Source organism: Stegodyphus dumicola, chromosome 11 (assembly GCF_044657685.1).
Source record: "Stegodyphus dumicola isolate Sdum_Otavi_A_Nest chromosome 11, ASM4465768v1".
Lineage (NCBI taxonomy): Eukaryota > Metazoa > Arthropoda > Arachnida > Araneae > Eresidae > Stegodyphus > Stegodyphus dumicola.
Window position 1 is genome coordinate 128,238,669 of NC_140778.1, and position 15,231 is coordinate 128,253,899.

General features: G+C 32.7%; 1 pseudogene across 1 annotated transcript in view; it reads left to right on the plus strand.

Moving 5' to 3' along the window:
* The window catches only part of LOC118203735 (neprilysin-2-like), a 123,140-nt pseudogene that overhangs the window by 20,616 nt on the left and 87,293 nt on the right, over window positions 1-15,231 (plus strand). The window contains exons 5-9 of the transcript XR_015043802.1: window positions 2,230-2,313; window positions 4,696-4,907; window positions 7,373-7,549; window positions 10,471-10,524; window positions 10,613-10,708. The product of XR_015043802.1 is annotated as a neprilysin-2-like (transcript). The remainder of the gene's footprint in view (window positions 1-2,229; window positions 2,314-4,695; window positions 4,908-7,372; window positions 7,550-10,470; window positions 10,525-10,612; window positions 10,709-15,231) is intronic.

Consider the following 15,231-nt stretch of genomic DNA (forward strand, 5'->3'; position numbering starts at 1 on the left):
ATTTTCAATTAACGCAGACATTTCAAACCGTCACAGTATCTGAACGGAGCACAGCACGAACCTCTCACTAGCACGGCTAGATGCAGACTGAGCTGCGCAACGCTCTGACCCCAAGATGGCCGCGCTAGCCCCGCCCCTAGCGGACACAGACGGAAACGTAATCTACTTCCTGGATGGCCCTCGTATATTATATACTTCAGCAGATACAGATAGTAACAAGTATAACGGATAATTACTTTCATCTTTCAAGGGTACGCGATCAAAAATGTTTGTAGATCGCTGTTCTGAACAATATGATTATTAAGGCACTGACATATTTGGGACAAAATTTTGGCCTAGAAATAGCTTTCAGATGATTAACTGTTTCATAAGATTCCATGATTTCTCTATAAGAGTGAAATCAACAGACTTAGCTAACCATTTTATCTGCTTAATGATAATATTTTCAAAAACGTCGTCAGTGAGAGTTTCTTCGATTGGTCCTTGTTATCATTAATAAAACAAATACCATACTCACATGAATTTCTAAGCAGCTGTACTTACGATTTTAAATCTACATCCTGATATTCTTTGAACAGACGCAAATGATTTGCTACACACGGGGCCAGTGGGAATAAATCTGTTTGTGGTTATTCTTGCTCATATTATCCCATATTTTCATACACCTGTGTAACAAGTGCTATTAACCAATACTTGTGATATCACTTTGCTCATTTATTTTTGATTGCGAGCATACGTGAGGTTAGAAAAAGATGTTAAGCTAAACCTTCACTTGTCATTAAAGAACACAGATATTGCAGGTTGAGATTTCGGTTTAATGTTTCATTACGAATATTTAAAGCTACTCACTTCATAAATTAATGCAAGTGCCGAAAGATATTTTTGGTTTAAGATTTTTGTCCTGCAAGCGAAAATCCTATTTCACTAGTTCCTTCATTAACCAAAAAAAAAAAAAAAAAAAAAAAAAAAGTAGTAATTTAAATGTTTCGTAAAAGCAGCGTAAAGGGTTAAGTAAGTTTTCTGATTAAAAAAAAATAAATACGTTGAATGGAAAAAACATATACATATGGAAAAATGTAACATATATTCTTAAAGCTCCTAGCCCACCAGCGGCCGAGCGGTAAAGTCGCTGAACACTGGTAGTTCGGTCCGAGGTTCGAATCCCGCGAACGGGCTGGCTGCATGGGTGTTTTCGTGGTTTTCCCCATGTGTAACGTGTATACGAGCCAGTTCCCCTTAGAAAGTCCTCCACAAAGGCATCTCTCCCTTTAGGCAGATAGCCCTCGAGGCTTTGCCGTAATTAAGTAACCTAACCTAACCTAACCTTAAAGCTCCTATCAGCATTAAAGTATGCCTTGTTCTGCGATGACACTCTTTTGAAACTTCGAATTTGAAGTCAAAAGCCAGAATTTTTAGTGCGTCCATTCTTGCTTGATGCATAAGTTAAACGACAGCTCAAATTTTTATAAAAGTCATGATTATTACTTTTTATGACATTAAATGAGACTAGAAGACAGTATAAATGTGTTTGTATTTGACTACATTATACAACGTAGGGTTAAGCCCTTCTGTGCATAATTATTTATTATTATTAATAGTAAGAAATTATTATTAGTAGTAAGAAATTATTATTAGTAGTAAGAAACTTATTTTTAGTAGTAATTTATTGTTAGTAGTAAGAACTTATTATTATTAGTAAGAAAATTTATTCAAGATAATTATTTTATTAATTCAAGATAAAAATATAATATAGATTTATTTTATTAATTCAAGATAAAAATATAATATAAAATTATTTTATTAATTCAAGATAAAAACATAACATAGAATTATTTTATTAATTCAAGATAAAATTGTAATATAGAATTATTTTATTAATTCAAGATAAAAATTCTAATTGCATAAACAACATTAATGCTTAGTCATTTAAGTGTGTGATATATTAGTTAAATTATTTCATTAAACCTTATTGTAAAAATAGAAGTGCAATGTCTCTCTGGCGTAGTTGAGTTTTAATAAAATTTTTGAAGTACTAAAAATTTTAAACTATCTCCTTCGTTTCCTGTTTTAAATCTTCTTTAATATTTCTTAGTTTGTAAAGTTATGTCTATCATCATCGATATCATATATAGCAGTGGAATGGGTGATGATTACATAAAGACTCATTAAAAATATGACTATGGAAATAATGTAATTTTAATTATATAAATACTATTTCCTTATTTTCAGGTCTATTAGAAAAAGAGTTGACTGATAATGAACCCGATTTCATTCAGAAGGTAAAAGCTATATATGACTCCTGTATGGATATAGGTTAGTTTCATTCGGAAAATTCCACGTTTAGTTAGACGTATATCATGACAAAAATTTTAGCAGCTGTAATAGTAAATTGGAAAACATATGATAAAACTCAAAATTAAATCTTTCTTAAGGAAAACTATTCTCCCAAATATATGCTTTTTATCTGACCATAACAATTTTGTTTTGCATTTAACTCATAAGATGAGTTGTTTTTATTGAATAAAATGCTGACCATCGAAAGTACAGAGAAGTTTCTTTATGATTCAAGGTTTTCTCCATGCAAATTCAGTGACCTATACCACTAACTCTAGTGTGATATTCTGCAATAATTATAAATTAAGGTATAAATGTGCAATATAGTAGGAGACAAATATTATCAATGGAACTCGCATTTCTTCGGAGATTTTTATTCTGTGCGTTGTAGAATAACAAAGTAACAAATTACTTTAAAAAAACTCAAAAGAATTCACATTCGATTTGTCATTTAAATCGGTCATTTAAAAGAAATCGGTCATTTAAAAGAAAGCCATAACTTAAATGAACTGCTACGGGATATGGAACGGATATATTGGTTCATTTTCTCAAAGAATTCGGAGAAAAAATTCTGAATTATTCACTAGGACACTTACATTCAATATAACGAATGGATTTGCGATGTTTCTGGGTGGTTAAAAATTTACCTACCTTTACCCGGATTAAGGAACTTCATTCTAGAATAAATTCCACTAACTGGAGTGTTAAAGTAAAAGATTTGATTTTAAAGCTCAGATGTCTGCTGTATGACTGTATTTTACATTTAGATGGACGGATTATTTTAAATATTACAATAGTATGTTAACCACGTGAAAGTAAACATTACTGTTCATTTCTCTTAACTCAGGAGTAAATGAAGTTAACAAATGCCTAAATACAGATGCAGTATGGCGTCACTGCACGGTTGCTAATTTGAAGCTTTTTATGCACATATGTGAATTTGAGAAAGAGAAATGGGTCGCCGGAGTTTGAACAGACATTGAACAATCAATCTAATCAGAAGTACTTGCTCGTCAATAAGAGGTACGCTGATTAGTTCGTCATATATTACAAGCAATCAGTAGGGGCAAAGAGGACATCTGTCCCTGGGAGTAGCATCCAAGGGGCGCCAAACTGACGCTACGAAATTTTTAAATGAAATATTTTCCATTCTTGGCACACAAATTCTTTACTTGTCCCCGGGCGGGGGAAACTCTAGCTACGCCCCTTCAAGCAATGGGTCCAGTACAATCGTATATTACAAGCAATGTGTCATATATCACAAGAAATGTGTCGTATATTACAAGCAATGTGTCACATATTACAATAAATGTGTCGTATATTACAAGCAATGTGTCCAATGCATACAATCGTAGAAAGTGCCGCATGCACTTAACCCACAGAAGTAGAAGGCTTTGCACGCAATGCATTCTAGTGAATCTGATGATGACGGGCTTGATAGGTTGAACCTTCAGGCTACTGAAGAAGTCTCTGGGCAAATTGTGGGCTACACTGTTTGGATGTAATCAAGCAGTTGTGTTCATTTAATGGCCTTTTCGTATTGCTTAGATAATAGACGAATTTATCCTACTACGTTTTAACAATATTTCTAGCCTGAACCATTCTTCAAAGCTTTTCCGAGAGTTAGAGCTTCAGGATATATGTTTCTGAATAAGTCCAGCCTTTAATATTCAGATCATTCTCGAAGACATAATATCCTCATTTCACTGAGTCAATTTATAGTTAGAGAAGATTTACTAGGAAAAAAAAAACATCAATCATTCTATCAAAGCCGTATTTATGAAATTTTCGCACAATAAGTATTGCATTGGATGAAATTGCTTTCTTTATGGCGACTTTGTGGGAAAATCTATTAGCTTCTTAGGGAATACAGAATGCGTTAAAGTTCGAAAAGGATATTTCCTAATAATAATGTCATAAACGAGTTGTTCCGCTCCTTCTTACTAGTCCTTATAATAATATTCTTACGCTTCTAATGTTATAAGATATTAAAATGCTTAATTGTTGTTAGCTAGTTATATATGGAAAGTCATAAGGAATTTTAACCCCAACAATATGTAATAAGCTTGAATCAGTTAATTTGAAACGCCTCTTATAAGAAAGAAAAATCTGCCATTCTTGGTACATAATGCATATGTTTCTTTCATGTAATGTTCTAATTTATTAAAAATGTATAAATGTTAACATATAATAAATCATTCAAAAGAGAAAAAAGGATTGAAAAGTTTGCGCAAAAGATGCTAAATATAAAAGGGACTTTATGTCAATACAAGACAAAACGTATATGAATAATGAAGTTCAAATTATTATTCCAATTTAGCATTTTTCGTTCTATGCTTATTTAATATTTTAAATGTATAGAAAGCATTGAGAAATTGGGCAGCCAGCCACTGAAAAGGCTTCTGAAAGATCTTGGGGGTTGGCCGGTGGTGGAAGGAGATAATTGGAATGAGAGTTCTTTTGATTGGATTCAAGCGCTTATTCAGATCCGCAGAAATGGCTACAATCAAGATATTTTGATGGATTTGTCTGTTTCGGAGAACGTAAAAAATAACACGGTTCACACCATAACGGTAAGTCAACATGCATTATAAATTTTTGTATACTTGGTAAAATTTCATATCACTTTGTTCGAATTATTATTCTAATTATATTCACGGCCTTGCTAAATATATAATGCATTCAAAAGGCATTATACATTTAACTTAATTTAATTAAAAATTAGGAAATAAATTAATATTTTCTCAACTCTTTTCATTTAATAAAAGGAATAAAATGAAAGAATATTTTAATGGGAATTACGTATAACAATGAACCGAAATTTAAAATTTATTTGAATGAAATCTCTCAGATGCAATACGTGTATTTTAAAGCAGCTCTTTATTTAGTTACGTTAAACATAATCATACACATGTCAAAAATATAAGAATTACAGTATGATTAACACATATTATTATATACGTTATAGTTTTCCACTGGGTACCAGCTGTTCTACATCCACTTCTTTCCCCTTAAAATAGTTTATTTTCCTCAAGAACTTCCGTAATCCTTAAGCTTTTAAGTTTACCTCTAGATGTATAATGAAGACTTTATTGCCAATAATAATAACAATGAAACAGAAAAACAAGACATATGTCTTAAATGCTTTTAACTAAATGAAACTAATACTAAAGGAGCAAAAGGGGATTATTTAAAATTGCAAATTTGAACGCCTATTGAAAAGTCACAGACTGTAATGTCGCACTGAAATGAAATTGTTTTTTTAAGTAAACAAAATATACATAAGGACTATTTGTCAAAAGTTGGTAGATGGTTCTGAAGTAAATTTTCTTAGCAAATTAACTTCATATTTACCATAAACTTGAGAAAATAAGAAAGGAATAGGAAATTAGCGCAATTAGGCGAAGTAAAAAGCAACTGTCGTCCAGACGATATAGTGGTTAATGGAGCCTATTAAGGCAGCGAAGGGCTCTGGTTTGAATCCTGGAGAGGACATGCATGCTTGTAAATGTATAGTGTCGGTGCGGAATGGCGGTACCCTAAAGATGCGGCGAGCAGAAAGTCCTCTCGTGTGGATTGGTGGAAGGGGAGAGGGGTGGAAGACCCCGGATCTCCCCGCCCCGGGGTTCTCGCCCTCAACATTGGTGGAAAATAAAAGTGCAACCTCTCTGGAGTAGGTTCTGGCAACTATTGTGTCATGTAATATGGACAAGAAAACATCAAGAAAAGGCAACTGGGCAGCGTATTTAAGCCAAAAATAAACTGAGACGACTCGTAGTTATCGCCTTCAGTCACTCACGTTTTCACTGGTTTGCAGTGACGAATATTTTTAGGCAATTAATATTAAAGGAACAATTTCAATTGCTTATTAAAATGCTTCATAAAATGCGCATTTTGCGACCCTTTGACTGTAGAAGTCCTCAGCGACGGATACTTATACTCGTATATGGCCTCATAGCGGCCAATAACATAAACTGAATTGTGGCTCAATCATAGAAAGGCCATTTTCGGTACGATTTTATTAGCCATTCCCTTAAATTTAGGTTGCCGTAAAACAGACGTGAATGGAACAATACTCGACTTCTGTACCTACTCCGAGAAGCCGCTGGCATAGAAATAGAGAAATCATACTCAGATAGTTCCCCATCACCGCCGATGCCAGTCCTGTATCCCTCTGACAATCTTGTTTTTGTTAGACATTTTTCTTCTTTTTTCGAGTTATCTTGCTATCAGGATCTTTGGAACCCATGGGAATCTGAAAACTTTAAAGAACGAATCATGCGCGCCAGATTTCCCCAATGATCTGTAATTAAATTGTATATTCATTAGGTTATTTTGAACTAGGATACATGAAAAATGAGCAGTGCCCTCTCGGGACTCCAACCAGGACCTCTCAAATACGCCTCGAATGTGCTAATCGTTAGACCACGAAGGCATACAGAAAGGAACGACGAAATGCCTTATATACTCCCACTTTTCACGGGCGACTTGGGATTAGGGGACCTAATCACCAAATCTTGGTGGTGAAGAATCATCATTCAACACCTTTTAGTTCGAAAGCCACTGTAGATTTATTAGGTTATATCCGAAGCAGAAGACGTAAAAAATAATCAATGCCCCACTGGGACTCGAACCTTGGACCTTTTGATTAAGCCCTGAGTTTGCTAAGCGTTACACAACGAAGGCATGCAGAAAGGAAGGAGGAAATACCTTATAATGTACTGAATAATTCTAAAGATATAAATTAGAAAATATTATTTTAGGTGTAAAATGTAATAATCATTGTTAGATGGATATACATCTTGATAAATCATTTGTTAAAGTTAATAATTTCATTTGGCTATCAAATGTGAATGTAGAAAAGACATTTTATAAAAGTATTTGTTACTATCACATATTTCACGTAAGTGATTAAATATTCCCACTAAGGAAAGTAAAACTGAAAAAAATGTTGAAACGTTTCTTTCTTTATTCTTTCTTCTTTTTTTCCCCTTTCTCTCTTCAAACTGATAAAAAATACTTTATATTTTTTTTCAAGTTGGGCCGTGCAGAATTCGGGATAGAGCGTGAATATTTGGTGAAAGGATTAGATGATCCCGCCACAGCCGCTTACCTCGAAATGATGGTGAAAGCAGCAAATAAATTAGGTGCAAATAAAAGTATCTCAGAAAATGAACTTAAAGAAGCATTCGATTTCGAAGTCATGCTTGCCAGCGTAAGTATAGAAGACTTTCAGTTTCTTTTTAATATATTTTTATTTCGTGGTTACAGAAATTGCTCACTATATTATACATCATTTACTGTTAACCGTTCTATACAAATATATAGTTCTCCCAATTCTTTCATGTGAACAGAAATTTTAGGACACCTAACTATATCTAACTAAAATTATACATTCAGCTATGTTTAATGTAAGTTGAATTTCAAGCGAATTTTTTTAAATCTCCCTACACTGTATTAACATGACACAATTTTTTAACGTACTCTCAAAATTTCAACTGATAATAGAATTAAAGTTAAATATTTATTAACTATATATTATATTAGTTATAATACCAGAGTATTAGATTTAAAGAATTATGATATGATTTCAAGCACATTGTAGCTTTAAAAGTTCTTTTGATATTAATATACATGAACTTTTGCTTCAGTTACTCAAAATTCAGTAAAATGGAACATGATCAGGACTATACTTTCTTTATGTTTTTATATATAAGTTTATTTATTCAAATATATGATTAAATATTACCGTAATTTCCGGAAGAAACGCCGCGGCGTTTACGTGTTTAAAACTTAAATTTTCAGCGGATGCGGCGTTTCTACCCATGCGGCGTTTAGGTGCACTGAAAATAAAATATTTCCTATGATGGTCATTGTACATAGTTTGGATGGCCTTGTCATTGTGCATAGACTGGTGCTGTTCCCACACAAAAGACCACTCAGTTGCTTTTTGCGAACGTTATTTTGTTTACATTCTTTCCCTTGAACGGACCTACATGCCTTATTCACCCTAAACGAGATCTCAGAACAATAACATTCTTCCCTCTTTCAAATCAACATTCTCATCAGTTTGAATAGTCTCTCTCCTCTGTGATTCCATGAATCTTCCAGGACCCATCCTCTCCCCCCCCTGCCTTTTCTGCAATTTTTTTCAAAGGCGGACACGACTCCACCTGCCTCGCAATAACGAACTCTGACGTATTTTCCCTTCAGCATGAATGGATTTTTCTTGGCATTCTGCCAAATACAGATCCCATCAGTTTGGGTACAAGTACTTGTTGAATAGTTTTTAAGTAAGAAGGGAACGGAAAATTTTTGAAAATGTCTCTAAACGGCACAGAAGCTATACATTTCTTACCTTTAATTTATTTTTGAGTTATGGTTTCATTTCATGCATTTTTCTTAACTGGTATGTCATATATCAGGACTTAGGTTGAGTTTTTGCATCTATACGGCCCACGACGATGTCACGCGCAATTTAATCTATTGCGGCGTTTACGCTGATGCGGCGTTTCTGTGTAATTTTTCTCGAGTGCGGCCATTTTTCTTTCCCGCCATTTTTCTCGAGTGCGGCGTTTACGCTGATGCGGCCTTTCTTCCGGAAATTACGGTAGTTTCATTCAATCAGAATTCACGAAATTAAGACGAGGCCTGAGTATGCTAGAGATCTCTTATGTTTTTCATGTGTCAGATGACAAATTAATCTACATATTCACAATGAACTGTTGATGTTTCAGATACGCAAATTGTATCATATTATACTCAAATTGAATCGTATGTATCAACGCAAATTGTATCATAGCTAGGATACGCAAACTGTATCATATTATAGAGTCTGACTTACTTTGACTAGTATTCAAACCCTTAACAGAAGTAGAGCGTGTCTGAAGTGGACGACAGAGATTTGAGAAGGTTAAAATAACCTTTTTTATTTAATCAGAACTTTAACATAAAGCGTTCTTCTCGGGCTTAACAAAATAATCACCACTTCTGGCGATGGAACTAAAGTAACAGTCAACTTTAAATTAAAATGTAGGCTAGTAGTCAAATACTACGCAAATTATTTAAATCGAAGCTGGCTGACAACTCTAACCGGCGTACAAACGCAACTGTAATTCAAAGGCGAATAACTACAATCTTATCAGAGCTAGCGACACCTGGTAAACCTGCCCTCGAGATACGGAAACACTCTCTGTCTTACAATCCAAAAACTTCAATGTAAATACTCTTCTAACCGATTTACATTTCTGGTGAGAAAACGAAACGGAGAAGTTATAGTAAAGGCTGAGATCATAAACAACTGGTCAATGCAATATAATAGTAACCGTACAATAGAACCCAATTTTGTTAGAATATCACCCATTTAGTACGTCGTTCCATTTACTTGATCTGAATTTGGTTTTATTTTATTTTACTTGTCTACTTTGTCCCAATCAGCTAATATTTTCTACAAAAGATGTACATTCTACAAAAGATGTACTGGTTATTGAGTCCCTTATGAGATGGTGATTTTATCTATCAGATCGCATTTAAACTTGCGGTGCGAACAAAATTATTCAACGGAAAATTTATTCCTGAAAACTGACGTTTCCTTCTAGGCTCAACACACGATGTCTACGAGCATTAAATCCTAATATTACAGCTGAAGTAACGAAGATTTTATAACCGTTTGTTTTGTTTTTTCAAGTATAACCAGACTTTTAATTAAGCGATTTAATGAGTTCGAAAAATAAAGTATTTGGTAATATTTTAGAGATTATCTGTATCTTCTAATCCTAAGTTATCTGCATCTTCTATTCCACATTACATGCATATGTATTGTAATAAAAAAGTAAAAACGACAACTCCTTTAGATTTTAGAAAAACGAAAATTTATCAGTGAATGTCGTCGAAAAATTCCAATCGATGTTAACGATAGGAATTTATAAATTAATTAGGAAATTAACATCACAGATATATACATATATATATATACCTTAAATTTATCTTTGTAAATCAATCAAAGCAATTTTAGGACTTTAGCGCTTTCGTTTGTTTATATATGATTCGGTACAAATTTGTGTTTTATATGGTATTTAATTTTACACTTGTTTTACTAAAAATTTGCATTTATGTGATTTATTGTTTATCCTACAGTTCACTTATCCATTGGAAAAAAGCAAGAATACGAGTATTGCGGATAACAGTACTGTTAAGTACCTTTTTAAGTTGCTTATTTATGAGTAAATAATACGATAATTAATTTTATATTGATTCATTTTCTTGACCTCTCCCGCAGTTTTCATTGCCATCGAATGAAACATTTGATACAAATAATGGGAACAGTAGCACCGTTCTATATACCATTCCGGATCTTATGGATGAGATGCCAGAGGTAAAGTTATTCCTATATAAAACAATTTAGTTAGTTTAAATTCGAAATTTCAATGAAAACTAAAAATCAACGTAGATATGTATTTGTTTTAAGCATGTAGGTATAACGCTTTCTGTTCCTTCCTTTGACTCTTCAGAAATGTTTCCACAATGACATACAAAGCTCTACATTACCTTATTCTATGGTTGGTTCAAGTTAGAAAGAAAACAAATCAAGATAAGCAAAAATTCGGAAAAGAAGGGAAATGCTTGAAACAAAAAGACAGAGTAATGATAGAAAGACGACAGAAAACCCTTAGACATGCAGCCGAAGACCATATGCAGATGTTGTCCAAAGACTTGCATACAATATTTTGTACTTTGAATTAAAAGAACTTAATAAACATTACGATTGCGGATCTTTTATGTTTAGATGGATGGTATGAATATGATTGGCTACCTTGTTAAGCTTGCATACATAGAATGATTTGCTTTCGCATATGGAAACGTCTGAGTTTGATTTATTCTTTTATGGCAAAGCACATTAGGGATATCTGCCTAAAAGATGAGATGTCTTCCTGGAGACCTTTCTAAGAGAAACCGACTCGTATCCACGTTAAACAACGGAAAAGCTACGAAAATGCCGGTATGCATTTTCGTATTGCGTTTTTGTTATGCATTTTCCTAGCACGTTTGCCTGGAATTGGACTCATGTCGACTACCAGGGTTCAGAGATTTTATTACTTGGTTTCTGGTGAACCCATACAATTCTGGGTTGGGTAGGTTAATAAAACTCGAATTTGGATCAGATAACATGTGGGACCATCGTCATGCGTAAGCGTGCAGAGAAGAGGTGAAATGAAAAAGCAGCATAAGCAAAGAACATTGTTTTATTCACCAAATTGATTGGACATAGCATTAAACTGCTAAAAGGTATATGTTATTTGTATATTGTACTTCAGAATAATCATTTTCATTTTGATAGAGAAAAGGAGTTCAATATAATGTACTTAAAAGCGATGACAGTTTTCTGTTTGTCAGAAAACTAGAATGTCATGGAACCAGAGAAGAAGATAAAGAGCCTAACTCAGCCACCTAGTTTCCTTAATTTCATTTACCGTCTAAGCATACCAGAATATGTGAAGATTTTAACAAACTAATTTCTGCTTTCAAATGGGTATTTTCAAATAAACTTTATTCTAATTCAAAATTTATGAAATATCGAAATTTTTTTGTACATAATATATTTAATTATGATTAATAAGGGGCACAGCAAATTCAAACCAGGAAATTTATCAGATAGTACTTTTTGAAGCTAATTTTCATTCATTTAGAAGTTAATTTAAGTCGCTTAAGGTGGGTGTAAATAGACACTTCAGCATTTTGCTTTAGTAGCATCAGTGCTCACAGAAATGCTCTGTGTTATGGATGTTGATTTTATTTGACAGATTTTTATTTATTCTTGAGTACATACTGCATGTCACATTTTCCTTTTGATAATTTAACAAGAGTAGTCCAAAATTTTAAAGGTCCGCTGGCGCAGTGGCTAGCGCGTCGCGCAGCAGCACTGCAGGTCCTCGGTTCGCTCCCCGAGATGGGCAAGGTTGACTCAGTCTTTCATCCCTTCAGAGGTTCGATAAAATGAGTACCAAGTTCGGTTCGGGACTAAATACCGGGGGTCCTGCGACAAGTTGACCACTTGTCCAGGCAAAATACTCATGCAGCCCGGAACCCACGGTCTGGAAAGCAGATATCAGGTCACTACCTAAGGCCTGTTTGTGTCCCTGAGTTTAGTTTAGTCCTAAACTTTAGTCTCCCTGACTGCGTCTCAGTTCTTCATAATTATGGAAGAAATTAAACTGAATATGTTCGTGAAGCTAGAATACGCATCTATTTACAAAATTATTGCCGTTTGAAATGCCAGCATACTAAGCAATATGTTTCTTTACATTTGTAAGTTAATGCATTCACAGGAATTGGCTTCAAATCCCTCGGTCATTTTAGCCTCTCATTATCGAGAGAGTTATCCAGAGTGCACCACTTAGAAAAAAAAGAATTACTCTTGTGAGAAAGAGAACCTCCGTCCCACGTATAATAATTATTTTAAATGATTGGACAGAAATAGTTTGATACGTGTTCGAATCTTGGAGAAGGGGCTAGCTGCGAAGTTTTTTTTTTTCGTGGATTTCACTACACTGTAAAAAAAATTCTGTAACGTTACTAAAAAAACTCATGGAAACTGGGATGCCATGAATTATTTAAGTAATAGAAACATGTTTTTTCTTAGTAACAATACAAGAATTATACCTGTAGTGATTACAGATATTTTATTTGTAAAGTTACTAAGAAACGTTATGTGTGTAGAACAGATGAATTGCATGTAACAAAACAAAACATACACCTGTAACGATTAAAGGTATTTTGCATGTAATAGTACTCGAATTATTTATGTATTAATAACAGATTATTCTTAAGTAAAACAACAAAGTATATGTCTGTAAAGGTTACAGGCATTTTAGTTGTAATGGTACTGCAGTTATTTATGTATGTAGAACTTAGTTATCGTATGTGCGTTACCGAAAGATAAATCTGTAATAGTTACAGATACTTTGTTTGTAATACTTCTACAAATAATCATGTATTCAAAACGCATTTTTCTTATGTGAAATACCAAGGAATTATTTGTAAAAGTTACGCAAGTTGTGCTTGTAATGTTACTGCAAGTAGTTATGTATCTTAATCATATTTATCGTATGTGAATTACCAAAAGATAAATTTGTAGCAGTTACAGATATTTTGTTTGTAATACTACTACAAATAATCATGTATCTAAAACGCATTTTTTTTATGTGAAATACCAATGAATTATTTGTAAAAGTTACAGATGTTGCGCTTGGAATGTTACTGTAAGTAATTATGCATTTTGAGCGTATTTATGATATGTTAAATAACAGAGAATCTGTGTGTAATGTTTATAGACATTTTCCTTGTGATGTTACTGCAAATAATGTTTGTATGTAAAATATATCTGTTTCATGTGATCGATAAAATGATACATCAGTAAAGATTACAGATCTTTTGACTGTAGCATTACTGATTGTATTAAAGCTTGAGCTTTCACATTTATCAAAATTCAACTTCAGATTTTCAGTAATGTGAAAGAAATGCTGCATGTGTTTAGAAAGCAGTCTTTCTTATTCAAAGAACAGGAATACTTTGATGCTGCGCAATATTTCAGCTCAACCTATATTAAATGCCCTCAAAAGATATAAAACACTTCTTTCGAATTAACGCCAGTCTGATGTTAATATTTTAAAATCCTTCTTTTACACTTATATTTCTTTTCATTACTTAATTTTAAAGTAAAGAATACCTGAAAATTGCTGAAGAAAAAATCGTAGCTAAGGAGCATTTATGTGTTATTCTTAAAATTTTAGTTACAAGAAATGGAAAGTAATATAGACTTTTCTTTTTGATCAGTAAATTGAGAAAGGTGGACATTACTTTTAGGTGAACTATATTTCGTAACTATGATGCAGCTAAATATAATTACTTATCTTAAATAAGAAAATGACTGGAATTTTTCTGTGCATTAATTATTTTCAAAATTTGACTTTTAAATTTTGAAACTTCGATTTTTCAAAATTTAACTAATAAAATTTTGTTATTTTACTAAAAAGTTCTGTTATTTATTATGTATCAGCTAAAATATTCAGAAGTCTTAAAAAGCAAAAAACAATGTTCATTTATATCTTATGGAAGAAGTGAAATTTTGCTTGAACATTGTAGGTAATTAACAAGTTCAGCAAGGTAATATCTATGTGAATGAAAATTAGTTTATTTTGTTCAGTACGAAATAAACCTATGGGTTTTCATGCGTATATTTCGATTTAATCTTTGACAGTCAGTCATATCCCGGAAAACGTTTTCAGCTTGAAGATAAATGTTAAATGTAAGGCCAGTAAAAGTTCAATTTTCTAATAACTTAGTAAATTAGAAGTTGATGAATTAGTATTGTATATTTCACAGAATTATAAAGAATATAAAAGCAATCTGCAATTATTATTCCTTCATCATAATCTTCATAAGGAAATTTACTATGCATAACTAACTATTATTTAAATGCTGAATTCTAAATGTTTCTTATTAACAATTTCCCTACACATTTTGATATCCCTTGTCTAGTTCTTACATGTTTTAAACTGCATGAAACTTTTAACTGAGATATGTGAGTGTTTAACTAATATTATTGATAAAATAAATAATTATATTTGCCTTATATTAAGCCTCCCTTCCCAAAACATTTTTAAAACATTTTTCATGCAGGTTTCATCAGAATCTTCATAAGAAAATTTACTATGCATAACTAACTATTATTTAAATGCTGAATTCTAAATGTTTCTTATTAACAATTTCCTTACACATTTTGATATCCCTTGTTCTTGGGAAATTGTTAATAAGAAACATTTAGAATTCAGCATTTAAATAATAGTTAGTTATGCATAGTAAATTTCCTTATGAAGATTATGATGAAACCTGCAAGAA